At 46.5% G+C, this 24,951-nt stretch overlaps 1 long non-coding RNA gene across 1 annotated transcript in view; it reads right to left on the bottom strand.

Annotated features, from left to right (window-relative positions):
* The window catches only part of LOC143677366 (uncharacterized), a 38,059-nt gene extending 16,867 nt beyond the window's left edge, over positions 1–21,192 (bottom strand). The window contains exons 1-2 of the long non-coding RNA XR_013172528.1: positions 20,055–21,192; positions 19,334–19,540 (exon numbers count right to left, since the gene is read on the bottom strand). This is a non-coding gene — a long non-coding RNA (uncharacterized LOC143677366). The remainder of the gene's footprint in view (positions 1–19,333; positions 19,541–20,054) is intronic.
* Between the last annotated feature and the right edge of the window lie 3,759 nt (positions 21,193–24,951).

Raw genomic sequence — 24,951 nt, 5'->3', positions numbered from 1 at the left:
AAGTTAAGCCCAAGTTAAGAAACCAAAATAGGGAGAGGAATGTTTATGAGACTAAAATTATATAGAAATTGAACCTAATGTTGCTTAGGCTTATGTGTATGTGCCAATAAGATCTGAATTAATTAAACTCTTAAGAATTAAAGAAGGTGTGTGTGTGTGTGTGTGTGTGTGTGTGTGTGTGCTGGCAGGAATAGGGGAGATTTGTGAGGCTTCTTTGATTCCTTGACTAGTTGATTCAATTATCCACAAATATGTTCTGTCATCACTGTTAGAATTATTTTCTCAAATGTCATCCCAAGTGTTAAAGGGGAAGCTACATGAAAAAAATATGAGCTCACATAGGAAAAATCATTCTAAGAATAAAGTCCAACATATGCTACCATACACCTTGAGAGGTAGCAACTTTCATGTGAATTTGTTTCACTAAATAAATTAAAATACATCTTATTCAACTACAAGCATGTCTGAAAGCATGTTGCAGAAGGAGTTCAAGTCTGGTGAAGTTGGAGAGAGGTGGCCTTTCCAGCTCTTCCCATCCCTCAGAGTTGCTCCTCTCCCGTGCTCCCTTTCCTTCTTAGGTGAGAAGACCCCTAGCAAGTCAGTCCAATACACTGTGCTTAGTAAGGGGCTTGGGGAGAGTCAGTACCACCATCTAGACCACCAACTCATACTCCCTCACACTTCAATTCTAAAGGGATGAGATTAGATTCAGAGTTCAATTGCACTGAATTTGAAAATGTGTCCCTAGCCCCAATATAATGTTGCTGCTCCTCCTCTAATTGATTTCTGTTGCACTTAGAGTCCACTGCCCCCCACCCCCAGATGAATTAAGGCATTTAGTTGGTCAATTCCACTTAACCCTTCCCCAGGCTACTTCATCTAGGGAGCTTCAAGGCCCTATTTACTTGACTCAAGAATACAGCCAATGAAGTGCTTGGCAGTGGCCCTGACAAAAAAGACAGAATGCAGAATCCATGCTAACAGCCCAGAGGTCTATTGGCATCCCTACCAGGAACAAGGGAGCCTGTGCTTATCCTTGGAAATCCCATGTCTAGCTGCCCATTGTAACTGCTTTCCCTTTAGAAGGGACGGATTGAAACATGGTTTCCAACATTTTCACCTGGATTAACAGATGGAGCTGGGGGAGGAGAGGCTGGAGGAGCTCTGCTATTAGAAATGGAGATGGACTCCAGCCTTCTAAGACTGATTCTGCCTCCTGCATGCATGAAAATTGGGAGAATAAAGCATTTTAGGAAACCTTGTGTTATGGTAATAAGGCCCATTGAATTTGCACTCCCTAGATTTTTAATCTTAATTTTACCACTAGCATAACAGTGGACAAATTAATGAATCTCTCTGAGCTACATGTCCTAAAGGTGAAATAGAAGTAACAATATCTACCTTCCTACTTTACGGGGTCATCAGGATTTGGTGCATTTATCCAGGTAGAATTCTTAACAGAGAGCACACAAATGCTCAGCAGAGCTGGCTCTCGATACTATTGCTATGGTCATTACAAATATGATAAAATGCTTTGAGCTGGTCAGTCAAACCCACATGCCACGGCTGCATCCTCATCCTGCCCGAGACAAATCTAAACTAATCCATCGTTCTACCCATCACTTCCCAACCTGGGCCCCATTCTAACTTCCTTCTTTGGCCTCCATGACTCCCTTCCTTAGCACTCTTGCCTTCCCCTCTGCTCCATCACTGGACACCACTGCTCCGACTTTGCCCTCTCAGTACCAGTTTGGCCCAGAGTCCAGCTGGCCGCAGCCAGCCACATTGGGGAGCATCTTTCCTCTGTCCTACACTGGACATTTATGTGCCATGAACTCCTTTTGACAATCTGATGAAGTCTTTGAACCTGCTCTCAGAATATTATAAATGCATTAAAAATACAGATTTCAAAAGTAATCAATGCTATTGTAATGCAGTTTTCATGTTAAAATAAATGTACTATATAGCAGTGTTTCTTTATCAACACATTATATAAAAAGATCTAATAGTGGATCTAGTGAATACCACAATTTTGAAGTAGTGATGAGGGAAAATAATATTTCAAGATACTTGAAACTGTCATGGGATATGCACATCCCATGTGTTGTCTGTTTGGTTTGCAACTACAGGGAGTATGATTGCAGTTTGTGGCCTACATTTGAAATTAAAGGAAATGCTAGATTTAAGTTGGGGGTAATGAAAATAACAATGTAATTTTATTCCCCATGGTTACACACCCCTGAATTCCATTCCAACCTCTCTTGGGGGATTCACGGACCAAAGTTAGGAGCCCCTGGTCTAGTAGGGCATAGGTGGATGCCTTCCTAAGACAGCAGAGCAAACATTTTGGAAAGCGCAATCTGGATCTCCAGCTGACAACAGACTACATCCTCGGAGCCTCGGGTCCTCTTTGGGGCCATTGCACCAGCTCTCACTGGGACTGAAATCTCCACATTGTCAGGCTCAGAGTAAGCCCAGCCTTCACGGAGAGCCTGCCTGAGGGCAGCTCCCACTGCATTCTCCAACACCCCTGCCTAGAATTTGCCATTGTCGGAGGAGACAACCAGGGAAGTCACTTGTGCTCGAGGCTATATTGTCATCATACTGCTTTATTAGCAGCTGCTCAGTGCCCACCACTGGTTTTATAAACGTGAACAGCAGAGAGCAGGTGGGTTATCATCAGTTCAGCCAGGTCGCATGTCATTTTACAAAGCTTGTAAGTAACCTCACTCGACTCATCCAACAAGTCCCTGTGAGTAGGCTGAGCATTTTCCCAGTCCCTATCTTACATGTACAAAAAAGCCAAGTGGCTTTCTCAAGGAAGGAACTGGTAATCACCACTAGAGGAATGCCCTCTGGTTCTCTTTCCTCTCGTCTTTGGTTGCATGTCTACTCCAACAGCACAGCATCTGCTGAAAAGAAGCATGGAAAGGGTCTTTGGGCACTTTCAGAACTTCTCTTCATAAACCTCATGAACCATAGTTGAAGAAATCAGCATATCTTCAAATGTTGCAAGGCTCCATCTGGGTGTCCAGGTCAGGACTGCCAAAAATGAAAAAGACAGAACATGCAGCCATGAATGGAGAATGTGGAAGCAGTTTTCTACAATGTTGACATCCCACAGAGAAAGAAAGAGCTTCCACTGGGACATGAGTGCCGTGGGCCCACGGCAGGTTCATGAAGCAGGAGGTCCCGGACTCCAGAGCCCAGGAGACGCAGAGGCTCACATGCAGCCAGGATGACCTTGTGACAAGAGCAGCTCATTCTGAAAGATCAACAGGGAGACGGGAGATATGCAAAGCTCTTGAATTTCCTCCTTACCGTGTTTCCTTTACAAAAATACCCATAGTATTTATTTTACATCTTGAATTTGATGAGGCTGTAGGCAAGAGTTGCAGCATGCTCCTCATATGTGGAAACATTTGAGCAGCTTGCCAGGTTGCAACCTGGACTTTGCTTTGGGCCCCTCTGCTTTGGGGCAACGAGCCTAGGTTAGTGCACAGGAGGGGGTTGGAAGGGACCCCAGGTGCCAGAAGGGATCGTCCTGGCCGACAGTGCCCTGGAAAGCCTGTCTCCAGCCACCCCAGCAGCTGCAGAGAACCATGGATGAGCACAACTGAATTGGCACAGCCTCCCCCTGTCAGCAGAGCTTCCAGCCTAACCCAATGGTGTGGCCAACACAGCAGGCATCACCGTTCACATGGAGGCTTGGAGGGGGCTCTCTGAGCATTGTTATTTTGGTACTAGAAGATTGATGCAGATTTAGAATCCAGATGACCTGTTTAGGACTGAGCCTCAGTTCCATTCTCTATAAAATGGGCCAGCATCCCCACCTTGCATGCTCTTGCACACTCTTGCATGGATTCGGTGGCATGCGTGAAGGGTCAGCATTCAGGCAGCTCTTAGAACTGGGAGCTTGAGTTACCTGGACATCTCTGTAGGAGCCCTTGACCTGAGCCCTTGTCCCCACGTGGTTCACCAGTTCCGATACTTCCAGGCATCCTCCCTGCTGCCTCCAGCAAGTCAGGCCTCGGGGACTAGGAAGCAGCTGGGGTTGGAGCACCTTTTCCTGAAAATGGGGCCTTGAGGAAGCACCCCTTTCCACAATGGGGGGGATGGCAGGCCCGGAGCCAGGCTTCTTGTAGGATGCTGGGCCTTCTCTCTCCCAAGCTGGGCCCCACCACCAGTGTGCGCCCAGGGCTGTTCCTGCAGAGCTCCAGTAATGGCCAGCACCTGGAGAGGCCCCCTTGGACCACCCAGAAGCCTGGACAGATGCCCTTGGCTGCCTCAGTGGGAACCCGAGCTGATGGGGGCAGGATGTTCCAGCAGCCTTGGCTTGCCAGCTGCCCTGGCTCTGCCTCCCGGTGTCGCTCCGTCGGGAAGGCAATGCCTTTGATCTACAAAGCCCACGTCCACTTTGATCTGGTCACCTTCCAGGTCAGTCTTTCAGCAGCTGGCCCTTCCCTGTATGTCAGTCACCTGCGCCCCGAGTCAGGCTTGTTTAATGTTTCCAGATGGAGAGAAACTGGGAGAGAGAGAGAGAGAGAAAGATGCTGGCCCTTTCTGCCGTGCAGCTAAAAACGTGGCTTGAAAGAGATCTGCGATGCTCTAAGCATTTTGTTTCATCTTTCAGAATCCCACTAGCAATGGGAAAGGAAAGATGAAACTTCACTGGTGCCCTTCCGGGCGCCAGACATGGTTACACGCGATCTCTCAAACAACCTGGAATCAAAGTTGAACTCCAGTGCGTGCTGTATAAACAACTGTGGGAATCTCACTTACACTCTCCAGGCATTTCTCACTGACAGAGTGACACCAATCCTTTATTATTAATAAAAAAACAAGAAAAGGAAGTGCTCCTTAACCTAATTTTCACAACAACTGCACAGTGACCTATCACCTACCATTTTAGAGGTGAAGAAATAGAAACCCAAGGGTCCAGTTGACGAGGAGCTGGAGATGAGATTTGAGCCCAGGTCTGCCTGCTCCAAAATAGCCTCCCGTGTCCTTCTGTAGCACTGTCCATAGGTGAAGCCAAACGAAGAGGGTGGCAGGGACAAAAACTCCCTAAAATGAACTTCACATCTATGTTAACTGTGAAGTCCATCCATAAATTTTTTTGCCAGAGTTTACGTTCCAAACATCTGATTTCTTTCTTCTTCAACTTCAAAACTTTTACCTTTTCCGTTTTGACCAAAATCTTCCTAAAGTGAATTTTATACCGCTACTCCTTCCTAAACAGAAGTTACTGCCTACAAGTTTAACTTCCCTTGACACACAGTGTCACTGACTCCTATTAGAAGGCTCTGGTTGTGCCCGTGCTTCTTGCAGGCACCCATCAGGCCTGAGATCTGGCCGATGTTTGTCTCTAGCAGCCCTCACCTCTTCTGAGGTGCTGAGCAGGGATTCTCAGAGCCAGCATGCCTGCAGTTACCTGGGAAGATCGTTTGCAACGCCAAGGTCAAGGCCCATGCAAGAGGCACTTGTTTCCGGGGATAGATTCAGAACTTCAGGTTGGAGCGGGCTCCCCACCGGAATTCTGGGGAGCACAACTGTGGGGAACACGGTGCCGTGGGCTGAAAACCAAGTTATCAGTCCTGTAGCTATTTAACAATGTTTTCCAGGCAGGGTACTAGGTTCTGGACATGCAGAAATGGCATACACTGACCCCTCTGCTCGGGAAGTGTCCCAGCCTGGTTATCTGACAAGGACACTGACAGCTTTACATTTAGGAGGGCTCCTGATCCATCAGGGATATTTTCCTGTGGTACAAACTGCAGATCTGCATTTTAAAGGCTGAATTCCCATTCTGGGGACTGAATGAGCAAATTCAGGGGCTGAAAGGGGCCTGGAGACTGTAGCGAGATGCAAGGAGCTTGGCAGAGTCTGACAAGGCTGACTGTCACCCCACCATCACCTGTGCTTCCTTCTTCTCTCCCTAGAAGTATGAATATGATTATTAAATCAATAATAACAATAACTATTATTTATTGAATGTCTGTGTCATGTCCCTCTAAATACATTATGATAGTCAATGTCTGTGTCATGTCCCTCTAAATACATTATGATAGTCAATTTAAATCCCAAAGACCCCGCATGAAAGAGAGGAGAAAATTGAGGCAGAACAATTGAGTGCCTTGCTCGGGGTCATGCAGGAAGACTGTAATGCATCTGGTACCCACAGGAAGATACAGAAAGAGCCTTGTGGCACATGGGCCCACTGACTTTGAACTAAAGACTTTTTTGCAGAAAGAATACTTGTGGTTTTACTTCCTGTGCATCATGTATTCGTCCTGGAGTACAACCCAGTGTTCAGGCACACTCTTTGGTATCCACCTTTAGAATTGAAACCACCACCTATTACTTCTCAGGCACCTAAAGACATTTAACAAGCAATCAGACACATTTCTCAACCCCGAGACATGTGAATCTATTACAATCCCTCAGGTGCCATGGCAAACATTTTGGGTAAAGACAAAGACAAAAAACATAGTAACAATGGAAAGGGAGTAGAAATATCAAGCTACGTTTTTGAAGTTTGAATGTTTATTAATACCATTTGGAAACTAGCTGTTAAATTTGGTCAGAAAGGAAGGAGAAATCCCCCTTTTCTTTCTGTCCTTCAAAGTCCCTCTGTATCACAGCTGTGAGATTTCAAGGGGCATGTGGGGGTGGGAGGCAATCTGTGTAGAAGACATTTCAAAGATGGAATCTTCTGCAGGAATGAGGCAGTGTGGTCCCAGGGGGTGAGATTCCAGCTTTTTTCCTAATTGAATCCTCCTGTTTTTCATGTTCAGATTCTCAGTAATGCTTTTGGTGCCCCCAAGCTCAAGAGTGCAAAAAAAAAAAAAAAAAAAAAAAAAACACCAGAAAACAAAAAAACATAAAAATAATCTAGCACATTTGATAAAATGCAGATTGGATGAAAGTCTACCAGCATTGAAGATGCTTGCATTTTATAATTAAGGAATCCCTGGAAACAGCTTCCAAATTAACAGGCCCAAGCTCAGAGGGAGGTGAGCAAAGTAAGTGTCTGGGGGGGGGGGATTTCAGCTAGGTATCTAGACATTCTCAGGTCGCCAATCACTCAGCATCATCCTTCCACCCCAGCGTTTTCATAGCACCTCTTCGCGTTGTCTGCAGAGCCATCATTTATAAGAATGTAGTTGGATTTACTTAAGCTCTCTTAAAATACAACACTGTAGGAAATGTGTGGAGGCTTTCATTCACCAACACTAGAGGGCAAATTTATTTAATCAGCTTGCTTCCTTTCTAACACCTGGCTGTGAGCAATCAGTTCAAACAATGGAGTTCTGACGAAGGGGGGCTGGGAGAGGAGGGAGGAAAAGGAGCTAAGAAAACCAAAAAGAGAACAAAAGATTCTCAAGAAGGGGTCAAAATAGTCCCTGAAGATAAGGACAGTGTTTCTGAGTCAGAGGGTAATCCTTCCACTGTTTCTACAATTTTCCTCCTTTGCCACCTCCTCTAAAATCCCACTGGGATTTTTAAAAAGGGGTTTTCCCTTTTGCTCAAAGCAGAAACCCAGGTTTGTATCCTCCTGTGGTTATCACATTTTCTTATGCCACCTCTCCATCACACATTCACCCAACAGGGTATGATAATTCAATTTTCATCCATACAACTTCACCAAACATATCCTTTCCTAAGTGGCCAATATCTTTTTTATGAGGTCAGCCAGCATCATTTGATGCTGCTGATCATTATCTTCACTCCCTGTTCATCCAGGGTTCAGCATCTACTGGTTATCCCAAGCCTGTATGTCTGTTCTATCTCAGTCTCTTTTGCAGATAACTCACTTGCCCAACACGCACACACACACACCCTTTAAAACGTGTCCATTGAGACTGCTGGGTGACAAACTGGGCCATCATGCACATGGAATCCATCAGAATATATTGCAAAATTTCTGCCTGAAATCCACCCTAAAGCTTTCCCAGTCATCACCTCTCTGCTGCTACCACCAAGACCCACTGTCATCTGTTGCCTGTTCTGTTGCAATAACATCCGAAATGCTTTTCCTGCCCCTCTCATGCTCCTGCAGTCCACTCTTCATGTAACAGTCAGAGTACTGGCACCAGAACCGAAAGCCTGCCTACTGACTTCTCTGGCTTAAAAACCTTCTGTACCACAACAACCACATTTAGAATGAAATCTCAATACTTTACTCTTTCTGCAAGGTCCACATGACCCATTCGAGCCTCATTCTTTCCATCCCTTTCCTTCATTCACAGAGGCCAATTGACACTGGACTCTTCCTCTGAGCAGGCCACATCCTGGGCACTGCCCCCCATCTCTTCTCATAACTGCCCCCTGTCACTCTTCTACTCTCAGCTGAGCCACTACCTCTCAGACAGTTTCCTAGGCACCCTACCCTAGGTAACTCCCCAACCCTTCCCCGGTGTTACTGGGTTCACCATTTATTTCCTTGGCTTTGAAATTAACTTCATCTTGTTTATCTCTCTCCATTCGGACTCCCCAAAACTCCCACTATGGTATAAATTCATGATATGAGGGCATTTTGTCTTCTATACTTCTTTAGAACCAAGTTCCCAAATTATGTCTGACACAGGGTTGGCCCTAAGTAAATGTGAGCAAATGGATGTATGAAAGGTGTGATAAATACCTAAGGGTGCAGCCCATGAATGGAAGGGATATGCTGGACACATGGCACAGTGGAGTCAAGCAGGAGAGGACATGGAGCGAAAGACAGAACTACATGAACCAGGCGCCATCCTTCCTTCAGTTCTAATCCTTGAGCTTTGGCTTGCAGACCAGGAAGGGTAGTTTCAATATTTACTCATCTATATAATAGATACGGGGCACTGAGGTATATATAAACATATCTGTACCTCAGCCTTCTCATCTGTAGAATGGAAATAGAAGAGTCTGCTTCCTAGGCTGGAGGGACAGAGGTGAAATTAGAAGTCTGGTCTACTCACTCCTGGGTGTCGTGTATCTCTGTGGGTGTGTGGGTGTGTGCAGATCTGCATGGACCTCCTCTGATATGCTTCCATATTGAACAGTGCTATATTAAACAACAGCCTAACACGACAGCATGAAGCCTGAGAGTTCTGTCTTCTAAAGCCCCTGATGCTGCCTACACACCTGAAGCACATCATGATGCAATGTCTTCTCGCCACACTAACAGCTCTTTTCTAATTCCTGAGACTATGACCAGATGGCGGGAACAGCTGATTCTCTTTAGAAAAACTGGTAAGAAAAGGCAGGAAGTACAAGAATGCAAAAATACTTTTCAAACTCCAGGGAAGGAAATAGAAATTGTGCAGAACAGAATAAAAATTATGCCTTAAAAAGTATAGATGTTGAACATGATGGGGAGGTGCATTAGGGAAGGACTTACGTGGCCATGCCAAAGCTTCTTTAAGGAGATTTCCCTCCAGGATTGCGGCAGTGGAGCTGACTCCATGGTCAAGTCACCAGTGGGTTGGAGGGAAGAGCTGAGATGGCCCCAACCTTGAGGGGCATGAGTCGGCACCACAGGGACCCTTGAAGGGAATGAGTAGGCTCCACAGGGACCCCTGGGTTACTGACGATTGTCACTACTTCCCTCTGAAAGTGTTTGTGCATAAATCCATTTTTGCTTTTTAAAATAAATTCTAATTTTCTAGGAACTTAAATTTTTTAGAGCCGTTCATCAAATGGCAATAAGAAGAAAGTGGTGGGGGCTGGTGCTTAAAGAGCTTGAGAACCAGCATTTTCTAAGAACCCACTGATTCCAGACGACATGCCAGGAAGCGGCCAACACCTCAAATTCTACAAGACTGGTAGAATTCATACCCATTGTAGAGAGAAGAAGGCAGAGGGTCCGGAAGGTTAAATGCACTTGCTCAAGATGAAGCAATGAAGCTGGCATTCACATCCACGCTTGAGCCATGCCAAAGCTTGGGCTCCTTTTCTTTCAAAAAAAGGTCAATCACATGCTCTTCAACAAAACTGATAAAGGTGAGTCTGAAAGAGCTTTTCCCATGGATCTTACTGTCTTCTTTCTCAAATCTGTTTCCTCACCCAGTCTCACAGGGCTCCTTTCCCAGATTGGAAGTCTGTGCCTGGAATGCCTGCTTCTTCCGGCTTTCGACTCCCAAGCTGTCTCCTTGCAGGCTGAGATGTCCAAATCCACCCAACATGACCCGTCAGCACAAGAGGTCAGAAAACCACCTGCCAACAGTGCCTGCTGCTCCCAGCACAGCACTGGCAAGAAAGCAAGTTTATAATCATTCCACATCCAGCATCTTTAGGAACAGAAGATACTGTCTGCTAGAAACCAGCCAGAGTAGCCTGTTCGCTGTCATGTTCACTCAAGCTCTTCCTCTAAGGAGGCTGTGGGCGTCATGAGGAACTGTAGGGCCGGCAGCACCCCGGCTTCCAGGACGTGTCCTCAAGTGGTGCCTCAGCCCTTCCATTTTCTTTCCTCTCTCCTCTTCTCTATTTTCCTCTTCCGCTCCTCTTCCTCCTCCTTTTCTCCTCTTTACTTCTTTTATTTACAACTCCCATACTCTTCTCCACAGCCCACCCCTCCGTACTTTCTTTCCATCCTTCTTTTCTTTTCTTTTTTTTTGTCTACCTTTCTTTTAATTTCCTTTCTTTCTTTCTTTCTTTCTCTCTCTCTCTCTCTCTCTCTCTCTCTCTTTCTTTCTCTCTTTCTTTCTCTCTCTCTGTCTGTCTGTCTGTCTTTCTTTCCTTCTTTCTTTCTTTCTTCTCTCTCTTCCCCCTCTCTCTTCCCCTTTGTCCTTTTCTTTGTTTTGTACATTCTATCACTGTATTCGCTTTTTTGCTTTTTGGCATCTCACGAGAGTGCTCTGCACAATATATTACCCAGTTTCACAAAAAGAGAAAGAGACTGTCTAATGATATGTGTATACGTATTTTACAGATTCAAATATCTTTGTTTCCTGGAAACCATGTCCTGCATTTTTTTTCATATCCTTCTATCTGGTACTCAAAAAGATTGTGGTCTCTCCATTTCAGAACCAGATGGAGTCTTAGAGACCACCTCGTTCAATTCCCAGCTCATTCAGGAATCACCTTGGCAACACATGCAGTGGGAATCCTCCCAACAGTGGTCCAGTGGATTCAGATATAGTAGGGGTGACCAAGGAGGTGGGGAGCAGGCGTTTGTTCAGGCCCAGGGCATCTGCGAAGGGCAGCATTCTCCATAGAGCAGCTGGTGCCAGTGTGGACTCCATCTGTGGGAATCATGTAGATCTTAGAGAAATCCAAGAGATGTGAAAGTCATGGCAAAGCCAGCATGGGCAAGAGGTGGTCCTGGGTTTCCCCATGGGGAAGCCAGGGTAGATGAGCACAGAATAGGGTCATTGGAAAACACTCTTGCACATCCCTCAATTTATGGAGAATACCAAAAAGGGCAAATCTAATTGCCCATTAGTGGCAGAATCAAGCCTAGAACCCAACTCCCTGGCAAGTAATTCCTATGTGTGTCCATTGTACTCAGTTGGCTTGGATGAGGCAAGCTGGCCCTGTCCAGGACCGCAGATTCATCCAAACAACAACCCTACTCTGTCACCTCCAACTATCTCGCCTCCTGCTCCTTCCCTACATTGGCCTCTTCTCCAGATCACCAAGGACTTCCTCGTTCCCTATTCACAGGTACCTCAGAGCCACCAATGACCTGTGGTACCCAGGTCTCAGGGTTATCGGCACCCGAGCAGAAGATGTTGTCATGCTGGAATGGAAAGACATGAGGCTCCCCATCTAGCCCCCAGTAGACCCCAGAGCAAAAACTCATCCCGGGACTTCAGCTGCCTATGGGGACAATGATGAGCTGTTGGATGTGGCCATACCCAGCTCCAGCATTATTTCTGGAGGAAGCCCTGGGTTCTAAGGACACCCCACCAGGTGCTTGGGCCTGAGTGAATGCTTAGAGACCACCTACCCAACACTTTCGAGAGTACCCCTTTTGGGAAACCAAAGACTCAGAGAGGGAAGTGACATGCCATAAGTTTTACCTCACTCATGACGAATCTGAACTAAAAACAAAGTCTGGGTCTTATTCCCTTCTCAAGGCCCCCACCATGGCGAGGCCATAGGGTGTCCTCCAATGCGCGTTTCCTTCCTTTGTTTACTTTTCCCTCCTCCCTCCCTTGTTCCTTCCTTCTCATCAGATTAAAGTAATTTATAAGCACTTAGTGCTTATTTTCCTGGGATTTTTCCAAATTTGGTTAGATTTATAAACTTATCATTACCTCCTTTCATTCATGTCTAAAACTAGGCTCACAGGCTTCTGAGACCTGTCTCTGGCCTCCTTTTGCACATTCTAGATGGGGGTGGGAGCTCGCGGGAGCCAGGGCCTGCTAAATCGTCCCCGGGACTCCCCAGGGGCCAGGGTTTGGAGGCGGCTACAAGCGGGCCACCCTGTCAGCCTTGCTTGGGTCCTGTCCCTGGGAGGGAGAGCAGAACGGGCAGAGAAAAGGGCCAAATAGGTGGTGGGAGGGGGCAGGAGGCTCCATGTCTCTGTGTCTCTGAAGGGCCTTACGAGCATGAAATGTGCAGTTAGATCTGCCAAAGACAAAACAGAGCAACATTTGCCTAGAAACTGCAATGCACTGGAGCTGTATACAAAAAAAGGAGCAACTACCTCCTTGTTTCCTTAGGAAGGTGACCTTCTGGTGCTTTCCATCCCCACCCCAAAAAGGGGGAGCTGGGTGGGGGGCTAGGAGGAGACGGAGGTGGGGTGTCTAGCTGATTTCGAGGACAGCCGTCTACCATGAAGGTGGCAGAAGGAGTCGGTCGGCCTTAGCTCCAGGCCTGCCCCTTGCAAGTGGGGTGACCTCCCTGAGCCTGCAGGGCCTCGGCTGTGGGATGGGCTTAACACCTACTCAGCAGGGTCATCAGGGCGAGTGAAAATGGTTGGCACCGAGCGCAGATAGTTGGAACCATCCTGACCATCACTCCCAGAAATTTGGAGGATGCTGGAGGGACACTCTAAATGGCCCTCCTTTCAACAGGACACATTTGGCTCTGAAGAGACCTCCTGGAAGACTCATCGGAGGGATGTCTATAACAGCCTCTTTGCTGCCCTATGGCTCTCCAAATCTCCTCACCAAACGCTAGATTGGGCCTGCGAAGTGCAGGACCCTGCTTCCCTCCCCAGGCTGGGTGTAGCCTGGGTCGTCCATGGACATGCTCACACTGGGGCCTGGGTGCTGAAGGAGCTCTGAGGCTCTCCCTGGCTGCTGCCACCCGGCCGGATGCTCTGTCAAAAGAGAGCAGCATGAGTGGGGGTGAGCGGGCAGGAGCCAGCTCCAGTTTCAAGGCACATCTCCATCTGGCCAAGCGCCTCCTGTCTGGGACATGGCCACCCACACCAAGCTTCTCTGATTCAGCTCTCGTTTTGGCTCTGCAAGCCCCACTCCCCTCCGCACACTCGGGGCCTGTCCAGTGCATGAGCAGGAAGCGGAGGTTGTGCAGACTCGGGAGAGCCACTCCCATCCGAGCTTTGGATGGGACTTTCTCCTTATCTTTATTTTTAGCAGTTTTAGTGCTGCATTCACCTTGGAGAGATGGAGCAGCCAGGGAAGGCGCAGGGCAGGCCAGTTGGGCCAGCTGGGGAGCCAAACTCTGTGGCCTTGGATATTTGTTTTTTCCTGAGACTCCACTTACTCCTCCGTGAAGTATGACTAGACTGTCTGGCCATCGTACCACAGAGGTTTGTGCTGGACTCAAAATAAATGAGGATGGAACTGAAAGAGCTTTGTCAACGATAAAACATTAATAACACTTTATTATAAATTCACTGCTCCCCTGTGAGAATCGCTTCCGTTTTCCTCCAAAAACTGCTCCTTTTAAGCATCATGAGCACATGGGCTAGAGGCAGTGGTTGTGACTTACAGAGGGTTTGAGAGTCTGGAAGGAGAATGCCTTATAGAAATAGGGGGACTTCTGGATGTAAAAAGCTGGCTAAATTAAATTCTCTTTTTTCCCCATCCTTCTTTGAGCCTCACAGCATTCTTCTTGGTTCCCACTCACGTGTCCTGAGAGGCTCTTCCTGCCAGACACTGATGGAGTTACTGGAGATGCAATGATGTGAAAACAAAATTAAAAAAAAGGAGAAACTCAAATATGGCATGTGAGGCTGCCAGAGAACAAGCACCATGAGTCCTGAAGCCCAGGAAGAAGTGAACTGATTAGCTTCACGTACATGCTGTCACTGAAGCTTTCCGAGAAAGAGAGGCGGTGCCACCCTATCTCACTGATGAGGAAGTGGACATCCAAGAAGGTGGAGTGATTTGCCAGAGCTCAAAAGTATAGTAAGGTCTGTAGCCTGGGCTCAACCCAATGACATTGGGTTCAGAAGACCATTTTCCCTGTGTTACACTGTTTTGGGCAAGCTTTGCTGCTCTGGAGGAAGTATGAAGCTGCTAGAAAACAGAGACTGCCTGCAGTGAGTCTTGGAGGAAGGAGATGGTCACCTCCCAAAAGCCTCCAGCTCACTCTACAAGGGCTTTTCCTGGAGTCTCCTCTCTAGTGAAGTGTCTGTCTTTATGTACTTGGCCTTGGGTATCTGCTACACCCTTCCGGAGGCTGGCCCCTGCCCTTCCCACTCACAGACACTCGACGGGCTGTACTAGACACATATTCCTGCCTCGAGGGCTCTTATGCCTGACCCAACTTTCCCCATATTCACACTGAGTAAACTTGAGCTCTTGTTAACGTGAGGTGCCAGTTGCTGTGGATGCAAGGAGGAAAAAGGAGCACTGCGTTTGGAGTCAGGACATCAGGACTCGCCACCCAGGTCAGATAGTGGTATCCGAATGTAGCAAGGTCATGGGGGTGCTGGAGCCTGATGGGCCAACACTTTCCCGTAAGGGAAAGTCAGTGGCAAATACCTTCCTTCCGGGCCTTAGGGTTGTCCTTTCTGAAATGCCCATCATTCGGCAGGTGCCACTGGCCCCTTGGGCTCTGAAAATGGGAAGCCATTGGCTCTCAGACCTGTCTGAGAACATTGCCCACTTTTTCTTCTTTGTTCTCCCCTACAAAATGTGTTTCTGTTTTCTAATGAAGATTCCCTTCTGATATTAGCTATTTGGAGCCCAAGAACCCAGCACTTGGAATGAGGGTCTGTGAACACTTGCTGGGAAATGTGGACCCAACATCCAGAATGATCTCCAGCGCAGTCTCGCAGTGAGCCGAGGCCCTCAGGGGGCAGTGGTGGTAGCGGTGCCCCTGGACCATTGCCTCGGGCCAGGACCCCGACTCCAAGCCAGGGGCTTGGCTCCATCCTCCAGAGCAGGCTCTAGCTGGCCGGGCCGGGCACTAAAGAGTTTTACCAAGGCGTGCTTCCATCTCCCAGTTCTTCCAATCTCTCATTTTCAGGATGCTTGCAGGAAGCTCTTGTCTTCTCTATGTACTTCCTTGGAAGATTTACACAAAATAGGGGATACTGTCCCTGCCAGAAGCTCCGGTTCACCAGCCAGCACACCTAGAAATGAGGGAAAACAGGAGCACGCAGCTATTCCCTCCTTCTAGAAAGCACAGCCTCATGACAAGTAGAGCTCATTGAACCCAGCTGAACCCCATTGCATGTCTTGGGGAGAAAGTCTGTGGAATTTCCTTCCAATGTGAGGGTGGCAGAAAGATGCTTAGGAACAGGAAGATGGCACTTAGCTACAGAGTCCACCACCTCAGCCTGGACAGCAGCCTCTCCAGGGTTTCTCACCCCATCTGTGGATGGCAGAAGATTGTGCTGCTTTTAACTGAATCCAAGTTACCATTATTGTACGCATTATTAAGAAAGAAACAGAAACTTGCTGATTAGACAAACACACTACAGAAAATAAAATACATCCAGAAGTCAGAGATGTTACAGTGCTAAAAAGAAAAAAAAAAGTGTCTAGAACAAATAAAATCTGACACCCACCTCAAAGGCTCCTGTGAAGATGAATTAAGATGGCACATCTGTAAGTGTTTTGAAAACTGTCAAGAATTGCAGAAAGGCTGTTATATTTAAAAATTTAACAGAGGCAGCCCATCGCCATGGACCGAGCACAGACCTGGAGGTAAGTCAACCTTGGTTCAAATTCCAGCCAGACCCCTTCCTGCTGGGTAACCTTGGACAGTTGAGCCCTCAGGGAGCTGTACTGTCCACTCTTTAAACTGGAGTTGCAATTCCCGCTCCGCTTCTCTCAAATGTGAAGGAGTAGAAGGTCTATTGCTTGCATCGCTTGCATCTGGACGTGCTGCTCCTAAAAAGTAATTTATTTTCCTGGAATTGAAATTTCACTAAGTACCTACAGTTTTATTTGCTAAATCCAGCCCTATATAGATAAAAGGGCCCTATATAATTTTAAGTTGTAAGGCTGTCTGGTCATGTGACCAGGGCCTCAGAAAAACAGGGAAAAATTAAAGGTGATTTAATGATGCCCTATGACTAGGGGTCTCCTGGGAGGGCAGCTCCAGCTCCAACGTAAGGGTTGCTGGGGGCTCTGAAAGATGCAGAGAACGGACAGACATACTGTCAGTGAACGTGGAGGCGGGGAAGGTCTTCCCATCCCCACCTGATGTTATATTGCCAAAAGCCAGGAGAACAGACTCAAACAAACATCTTTTTTCCCCCTTTCTTTAAATGAACACAACTAAGTGAATAACAGCTACAGGAAGGGAACTCAACAGTTGCATTAAGTAAGAACACATCTCAGTGTTTTCAATAAATAAAATGAAGGCTGTAAATTATTCACTTGTTATTTTTGTAAGAGTTTCAAACCTATGTTTTTTTCCCCTCCTCTTTTGTCTCCTGCTTTTGTGTCCACAAAAAAAATATTTCTCCTTCATTGCAAGCAAGTTTTTTCTTTTTGCAAATGGAGCCTCAAACCACTCAAAAATTGCAAACGTAATCATTTTCTCCTCGCTCAGATCCCCCAGGATAGAGCCTTAGGGAGAGTCTAGGTTTAATATACCTACCGTAGGTCCATGGGATGGCAAATGTGTGTGGGGGTTGGTTTGTTTTGATCTTAGAAGCTACTAACCTCAGTCTTTGATATTTGACCATGTTTCTGAGCAATTGAAATAGCCGTGGAGTTAGGTCAGGGTGCCAGTCTGAAGCTATTATGTACCTCAGAAAAGCCATGTCCTTTCATCTTCATTCAGTGTTGCTGGGTGGGAGCTTTTTTATTATTTCCCTGGAGATATGACCCGCCCAATTGTGGGTAACTTTTGATTAGATAATTCCCATGGAGATGTGTCTCCACCCATTCACTGCGGGGTTGCCTACCATTTAAGAGGGAACCATTTTGGAAAAAGCTTTACAGCCAAGAGAGGTACGAGAACCTACAGAGCCAACAGAATGGACAGAGCCCTGGGGAAGCCATTGAAGATCCCTGGAGAGAAAGCTAGCAGATGTCACCGTGTGTCTTTCCAGCTCAGAGAGAAACCCTGAACATCCTTAGCCTTCTTGAACCAAGGTATCTCTCCCTGGATGCCTTAATTTGCACATTTTCATAGCCTTACCTTAATTTGGACATTTTCACAGTCTTAGAACCATAAACTTGCAACTTAATAAATTCCCCTTTTGAAAAGCGATTCTGTTTCAGGTATATTACATTCTGGCAGCTTGTAAACTAGATTTATACCTAGGAATTAGAAAGCTGGGGCTATGGTTTCTGGTTTACAGGTGTGTGTACCTGAGTCCCAGGGCTATAAAGCATTAGCACAAGCTCTCAGGACCATGCCCAGGAACCAGCCTTTATAAGCTGGCTCAGCACTCCAGTAAAAGCCTCCTGGGCCTCTGTTGCCTAATGCTTATTTATGGGGTCCCTTATGAAGATCATATGAGATAAGACTCGTGACAGTTGTTTTAATTTTTAAGGCTGCCAGAATGCAACACACCAGAGTTGGATCAGTTTTTATAAAGGGGTTTATTTAGTTACAAATTTACTGATTTGGGCAAGCACACAACACTGTCTGCTGGCCCAGTCTCCTGACCTCTTTTCTTCAAAGGGCTTTCTCCCTGGTGTGTCTTCTCTGCATCTCCAAACATCTGGGTCTGAGTTCTGAGCACTGAGCTGAGGTGTGCAGGACTGCTGAGCTCTTTCTCAGAGTGACTCTCCTTTTATGCTTCCAGCTAATCAAATTAAACATCACTCATTGAGGATGGCACTCTCCTTGACTGACCGCAGATGTGCTCAGCCAGAGAGGAAATTCACATGCAGATGATTTAGGTCCACAGCAACAGAACAACTGGGCACCATCACCTGGCCAAGTTAACACCTGAACCCAAGCACTACCACAAGATACTGGAAACTGCAAAATTACATACCAATAGTAACAATTTTTATATATGTAGCCAGTATACTGGCAGAACTGAGAGTAGAATCCCAGGCTTCTAGATGAATCTTTTATTCTCCATTTTCAAAGTATGCACATGCATTCAGGTAAAAGGACCAACTTTAAAGCACGGGGAAAACTAGCCTTGGCCTCAGGTTGCACTCCTGAGGTGGCATGGGGGGAAGGGGTGCATACTGTTTTGTTCTCTTCTATAACCCAGGGGGCACATGCACAATTGCTGGGGAATAAATGCACATGCAACTTTTATGTTGGATGAATGATGGAACAATTTTCTACTTATGTCTCTATAACGAAGGGTCATATTCCTTCTCTTAAATATGAATTACTCTGGAGCTGCTTAGAGGTTTCCTAGGATCACTGTGTGTACAGAATCCAGCACGATTAAACTTTCTCCACTGTCCCTCCAAAATTCTGTAGGTGTCTGTTGCATTTAGTAGAAGACACACACAATTTAAAGCCAGGAAACCTGGATTTTAGGACCAGCTCCACGAGGGTGTGACCTGATTTTCGTTCAAGTCCCTCTCTTCTTCGAGCCTCAGTTTCCCCATCTGTAAAATGAGGGGGCTGAGCTAGATGCACCCCGAGATTCTTTCCAAGTCTGACATTCCCTGGTTTAGTACAGAGCAGGATATTGATGAGTCACTTAACAGGATAAACAAGCTCTCCCGATGTGCAGTCTGCTAAAGAAATGAGCGGAACTCTTTCTACACTGAAAAAAAATTTCACACCAGGCAGAGTCCAAAACTTCTGAGGGTTAAATGAGGGGAACCATAATACTAAGCAGATGAGTCCTCTAGAATACTGTTGCAATACCTCCTGGCATCCCCACCCAGTTTCCATAGGCTCCCTCCTGAGTGAATGAGCCGCTGTGCCTGGGGCCACGGGAGGTCACCTCCAACCTGGCTGAGCCCACCCAGACCAGCCTCAGGAGGGCTGTAAGGTGCATGCATTACCAGCTCCCTCCCCAGAGCCTCCCCAGTGGCCAGAAACTCACCTCAGCCAGGATGGAGACCCCTTCCTTTCTCCTCTACGATTATGCAAATGTCTGTGCCAAGCTTCTCAGGCCTCAAAGGAAACAGACCAAGCAGACTGCGCTGGCCAGCTCATAGTAACAGACGCGTGCACACCAGCTGGGCAAACATCATCAAGGACACTTGAGGGGGAAATGCTGTCCCTACACTGCTGATGAGGGCACTGGAACCTGGAAAAATGAAATACCTTGTTGACATGGCTCGGCAGCTGAAGAGGTGGAAAAATCACCCAGACCAAGCACATCCTACCCTATGCCTGTGTTCTCTACCCCTATATTTTCTTTCAGGAAAAGTGAAAAAACAAGCTTTTATAAGAAAAAAAGATGAAAACTATTTTCTCAAGACTCAAAGATACTTAGCTGGCCATAAAAACAGTGAGAGCAGTTGCAGCACCGCTGGTTCTGGAAGGAAACGGTCCATGTGGATAACTTGTTCACCAGCCTGAGCTGATGGCACGGGATGGCTCTGCCCAAGCTGAACCAACTTCTCAGGCACTCAAAACATGAGCCCAGCTCTCTGCGCGCCCAGTCTAATCTTAGGCAATCAACCTAGGTACACATTCAGAGGTGCCTTTCAGATACTCTCTTAGATGCTGCAGCACCCCCACTCCCCGGATGTGGCTCCCTTCCTTAAGCTCACATGTTCTCGGACAGCCCCTGCTGCCTGCTTCAATGTGGGACACACCATTTTGGGACTCTCAGGGACTTTGAGACGCTGTCAGTGGACACGTGCATTTACGTCATGAGATCGCCACACCCGGGTCACAGCACTCCCTGCTCTCTACAAGGCCTGAGAAAAAAAGTTTTCATAGTTAAATGGCAGGAAAAATGTTTTCTCCTAATCAACTAAGATGTGTTATTTACTCAGCAGTTGGGAATGTATTGCACTCCTGCGCCTGTGAGCCATTTACATTTTCCCATGCCTCCACCTAAAATGTTTGTCTCTCCCTTTGTCTCACAAACCCTTTCTCTTCCTTCAGGAATCAGTTTGGCCATGATCCTCTACAAGGGCCCCCTCTTTCCTCCCCACAGGCTGGACGAGGCACCCCCACTCTCGAGTTGACCCTCAGCACAGCCATTCTCCAGGGGCACTGCCATGGTTTGTTTCTTGTCGCTGTCCCTCTTCACCACCTGAGCTCTTAGGAGAAAGAGCTGAATGTGCTCCCTCTCTGCGTGCCCTGCTCGATGAGTGACGAGAGAAGTTTCTGGGGAGTATTTGCTGAATAAACGTCTCACTGAATAAACACAGCCAGCAATGAAGGAAGGAAAGTAAGGAGAGAGAAAGAGAAGGAAGGAGAGAGGGAGGGACGACCGCTAAATTTATGTTAAGTCCTAGATTGTCACCTTGGGTTTTACTAAATTATGTGCTTTTTCTTCCTTTGCTATCCTTTTGACCACTGGTTTTATTCTTAGTTATTTTATCAAGAAATAAGTAGAATGCCATAAGTAAATTGATAAACATGCATAAGTTATCTCTGGAATGACTTTGGTGGAATGATGTTTCTGACAACCTTGCTAACCCCAGAACTAAACACAGCCTTGGAATCGCATGAAAGTGATTTATTTATGAGCCCACCCCATGGGAGAAAAGAAACCGGTAGCAAATGGGTCCCAAGGCATCTGAGTCAATAATCTTCATGGATAAGACCTGCAACACTATGTCCTCCATCAAAGGTACAACTTCCAGAACTTTCTCCGAGAAAGGTATCTGTAAGCCAATGAGGATGCTGGAAACTTTGAGAGTGCGCCTCAGGACCACCTGAAACTGAACAGCTCAAACGAGGGCAAGGTAGGACCCAGTTACAAGCTCCTCTTTTCCTCTGCCTTGATCTCTCTAGTTCCATCTACTGCTCCATCCAGGATAGCTCTACTGATGGGCTATTTTGTAAACCAGTAAGTAAGTTATCAGTACGCACAATTTATAAATGAAACATCAGCTTAGAGAATCTAAGTGATTGAGCCAAATTCACATATTGAGAGAGTAGCAGAGCTGGAATTTGAACCATGATTTTCTTACTTTGAAACCCATGTTCCTTCTATGGCACCCTTGTGCCCTGTCATCGCCAAGGACCACTGAAGTCTCTGTGGCACTTGATATAGGTCATAGAGTCTACTCTGGTGACCTGATAGGTTAATACTTGAGGGCATTTCCCATAGGGCAATGTCACAATCTCTTTAGTGGAAGATGACACCAGATTATTAAAAAAAACATGTTTAATAATATAGCAGGTTTATATTTGGAAAGATCTGAATTCTAAAAAAATACATACTACAGAAAACGAACCTTGACAAAACTCTCCTCATTGATGAAAGGAAGCTGACAATAAACTCTTGGGGGGAAACCAGAAGCTCTCATGGCTCAGTGGGGTGTGGGTTTGTCGGGCTTACACAAAGGAGCAGTATCCATGGGGTCCCACCGACCTGGAGCAGCCCTGTGCCTGCCCTGTCTTAACATCCCATGCCCACACTCCAAGTGTCTTCACGGATGCCACGATGGAACCTAGAACATTGTAACAACCTTATGCATGCTCTTCCTCACACTGAGACATCTAAGTCTGCCTCCAGAATAGCATCCCTGGAAAGAGTCCATCAAGTTGCACTGGCCTTGTGAAGACTGAACAGTCTGGTGAACTCTGTGTTCATTCTTCCCACCAGCACTTGCTGACTGCCAACTACCTGCCAGATCCTATTTGAAGATTCAGGGATAAAAGTAGCAGGATCCTGCCCAAGAAGCACCTATTCTGAATTCCAGACCCTTACCTGGTATAAAGAGCTTGGAACCTCAACCAGGTCTTCGGTGGCCTTCAGCATTCACCCTTCATACACCACCCAGGCTGGCAGCAGAGCTCAATCTACTAAAAACTGTAAGATTCCTATGTAGTCAAGGAAATCATGGGTAACTTTTAGAAAGGATACTTTCTATGATTTACCCATTGTTACTTGTGTTCTCCTTCCCAGCCTCTCCTCTTCTTGGCACCGCCATCTCGGTGAGATTCATGTCAGACCCCGACACTTTGAGTAGCTATGTTGAACACACTTGTCTGGGTTGACCCTAAAAACACCTCCAGCTTCTCTTCACACATTCAACACACATTTGGTAAGTATCAACTTCACAGTGGGACATTTGTGGGCCTGTGGGAGGTGGATTAGTCTGAGACCTGCCTCAAAGAGGAAAAGGACCCTGAGCAGAGTGGCAGCTTTGGCACATCCCTCCAGAAGAGTCAGGTCCAGAGTTGTGTCTTGAAGGACGATCCATAAAAATGGGGCCCAAACGAGATGACGCTTAAATATCATTACTATCCAAGTAGAAGATATTTCATGACATTGCCTACATGATAGAAGGCACATCAAAGACTTAAGGTAAGTGGTAGTTTTTGTCATCAGTAGGCATCTTCTATTTTTTAATCCCTTTCCATGCCCTATATCTAGTTCAGTTAGATGAGCATGATACTAGTAGTCAGAATATCCTGACCGTGGCCCTGGCTCTGCAACAAGAGCTGGCCTCACAGGGAAAACCTCCTCACCTCCTATCTCTGCTTCCCAGGGCATGTGGGAATGGAGGGTTATGAACAGCAGCCTTACCCTTGGGGTGGGTAGATTTTTTCTCAAGCACCTCTGCCAAGTCTTGCCTAGAAAGTCCTCCTCAGGCCTTCTTTGAGCTTCCTCCAGGCCCTAAGTTTCTTCCTCAGCAGGCAGGGTGGAGGGAGGGTGAGACTGACCGCTGCCAGCTTCACAGCTCTCCCATTTCCTTCCCAGTGGGGAAAAGCCAGTCGAAGGATGCGTCCCATTGTTTCTCCTTCCTCTGGGCTGGGTTGTTCCAGGAAGGAGGTGGACTTCCCTTTGAAGTCTTCATTCTTATGTATTTATTTTATGAGGTATTTATCTGAGATGTGGGAGTTCCATGGACTCTGAGACTCATGTCTCTCCAGCTGGCATGTCAGCACTCTGCCTCACACCAGTCTCACAGAGAAATGCTCTGTGCCCACTTAAATTGGGAAACCAATGCTTCAGAGTAGGGTATACATTTTCCATAAGAATTTCTGCTTTGAATTGTCCCATGAATTGCGGGGATCAGTGCAGCAGACCTAGGAATGTGCTCCTTGTCCGCTTAATTATAAGTAGTTAACATCTCCAGCTATCAACCCTTTCAGGTGCATCTCAGCTTTGGAGCTGAGGCCATGCTTTTTTCAGGATGACCCCAGACACCGAATGACTCAGGGAGAAGATGGCACAAAGGTCTAGTCTTCAACAGGCAGTATTTGTTGAGCAGCTCCCTATGGGGCTAGAAGAGACTTTGTCCACACTGCACCACGCTGGAGAACCCTGCTGAATGCTGCTTCTCCCTCTTTCCTTTCACAGGTATTTCTCCCCCAATACATCTCCTGTACCCTGATTCCAAATTGGCTTCTTCATTGAGAAGATCTAAGCTACCCAATGATGCCAGAAGTGAGGTACAAGGAGACCTTGTAACAGGTAGTTTGTGGAACACATATAGTCTCAAGTACAAGATGTGGTCCAGTTGCTCAACCCATCACTTTCTGATGAATAGACATGTCTTGGCAAATACAATAAATCAAGTATTTGAAAAGTACTAGAGAACAAAGGATTTAAGAAAATGGAATTGCACTGCACTACAGAGAGATAATGAAAAGTTGAGAGCAGTGAACAGCTGATTAAAATGTGAAGACCAGAGGGCCTCTGGTAGCTTACAAAGAAGCTCCTTAGTGGAAGAATACAAAGTACTGAAGGTCCAAATCAGGTAGTAACATTTCAAGGGCAACTGTATGTTCTAGCAAGGCAGGTGTTAGCTAAAGTCAAGGCTCTGGTTGGGAAAACCTGGGTCTCTGATATATCTTGCATATTCCCCTAAAGATTTTGGCTCCTCTGAGCACTCAAAGTCTCAGGAAATGGCCCAGCCTACCTACTAAGAGCTAGCACTCCTACTATGTGGGGTGACACTGCTAAGCCTTTCTCCCTGCAAGGCAACAGAGCTCCCTCCAGGACTTCCTCTCTGGGATGCCAGATCATTCATGAATGTGAAATACCCATATAATCCAGCTCCACAGCCCAAAGAACTGTAGACTGTAATGATCCTCCAGGCCTTTCCAGAAAGGAACTTCAGCCATTTACTTGCATAAATGTACACTAGGGAAACAAGAATATTCCAACATTTCAAGGACTTTTGGACACAGGATGATATTGACACTGATACCTAGAAACCCAAGAGACATTTTGGCTCTATATAGCATCTGATAAGGGAGGAAAGGGACTCCCAAGTAGCTACCATAAGTAGCCAGGATGTATTGTTGGAAACAATCAACATTTTGTGGGCCCAGATTTTGAAGATTCTTAATCTGGGTGGCTAGGGTACAACACTGGGTAAGGGAGTGTTTATTGACTCGGGGACACTCTCTTGGGTCATAGGATTCCCACCTGTGGTAAGCAGAGTAATGAACTCCAAAGATGCCCAGTTCTATTTCTTAGAACCTGCAAATAGGTTGGGTTACATGGCAAAGGGGAGTTAAAATTGCAGATGGAATCAGGTTTCTAATCAACTGATGTGCTGTCTGGAAATTGTTATT

This window comes from Tamandua tetradactyla, chromosome 3 (genome assembly GCF_023851605.1).
Source record: "Tamandua tetradactyla isolate mTamTet1 chromosome 3, mTamTet1.pri, whole genome shotgun sequence".
NCBI lineage: Eukaryota > Metazoa > Chordata > Mammalia > Pilosa > Myrmecophagidae > Tamandua > Tamandua tetradactyla.
This window is presented reverse-complemented; position numbering and strand designations above follow the sequence as displayed.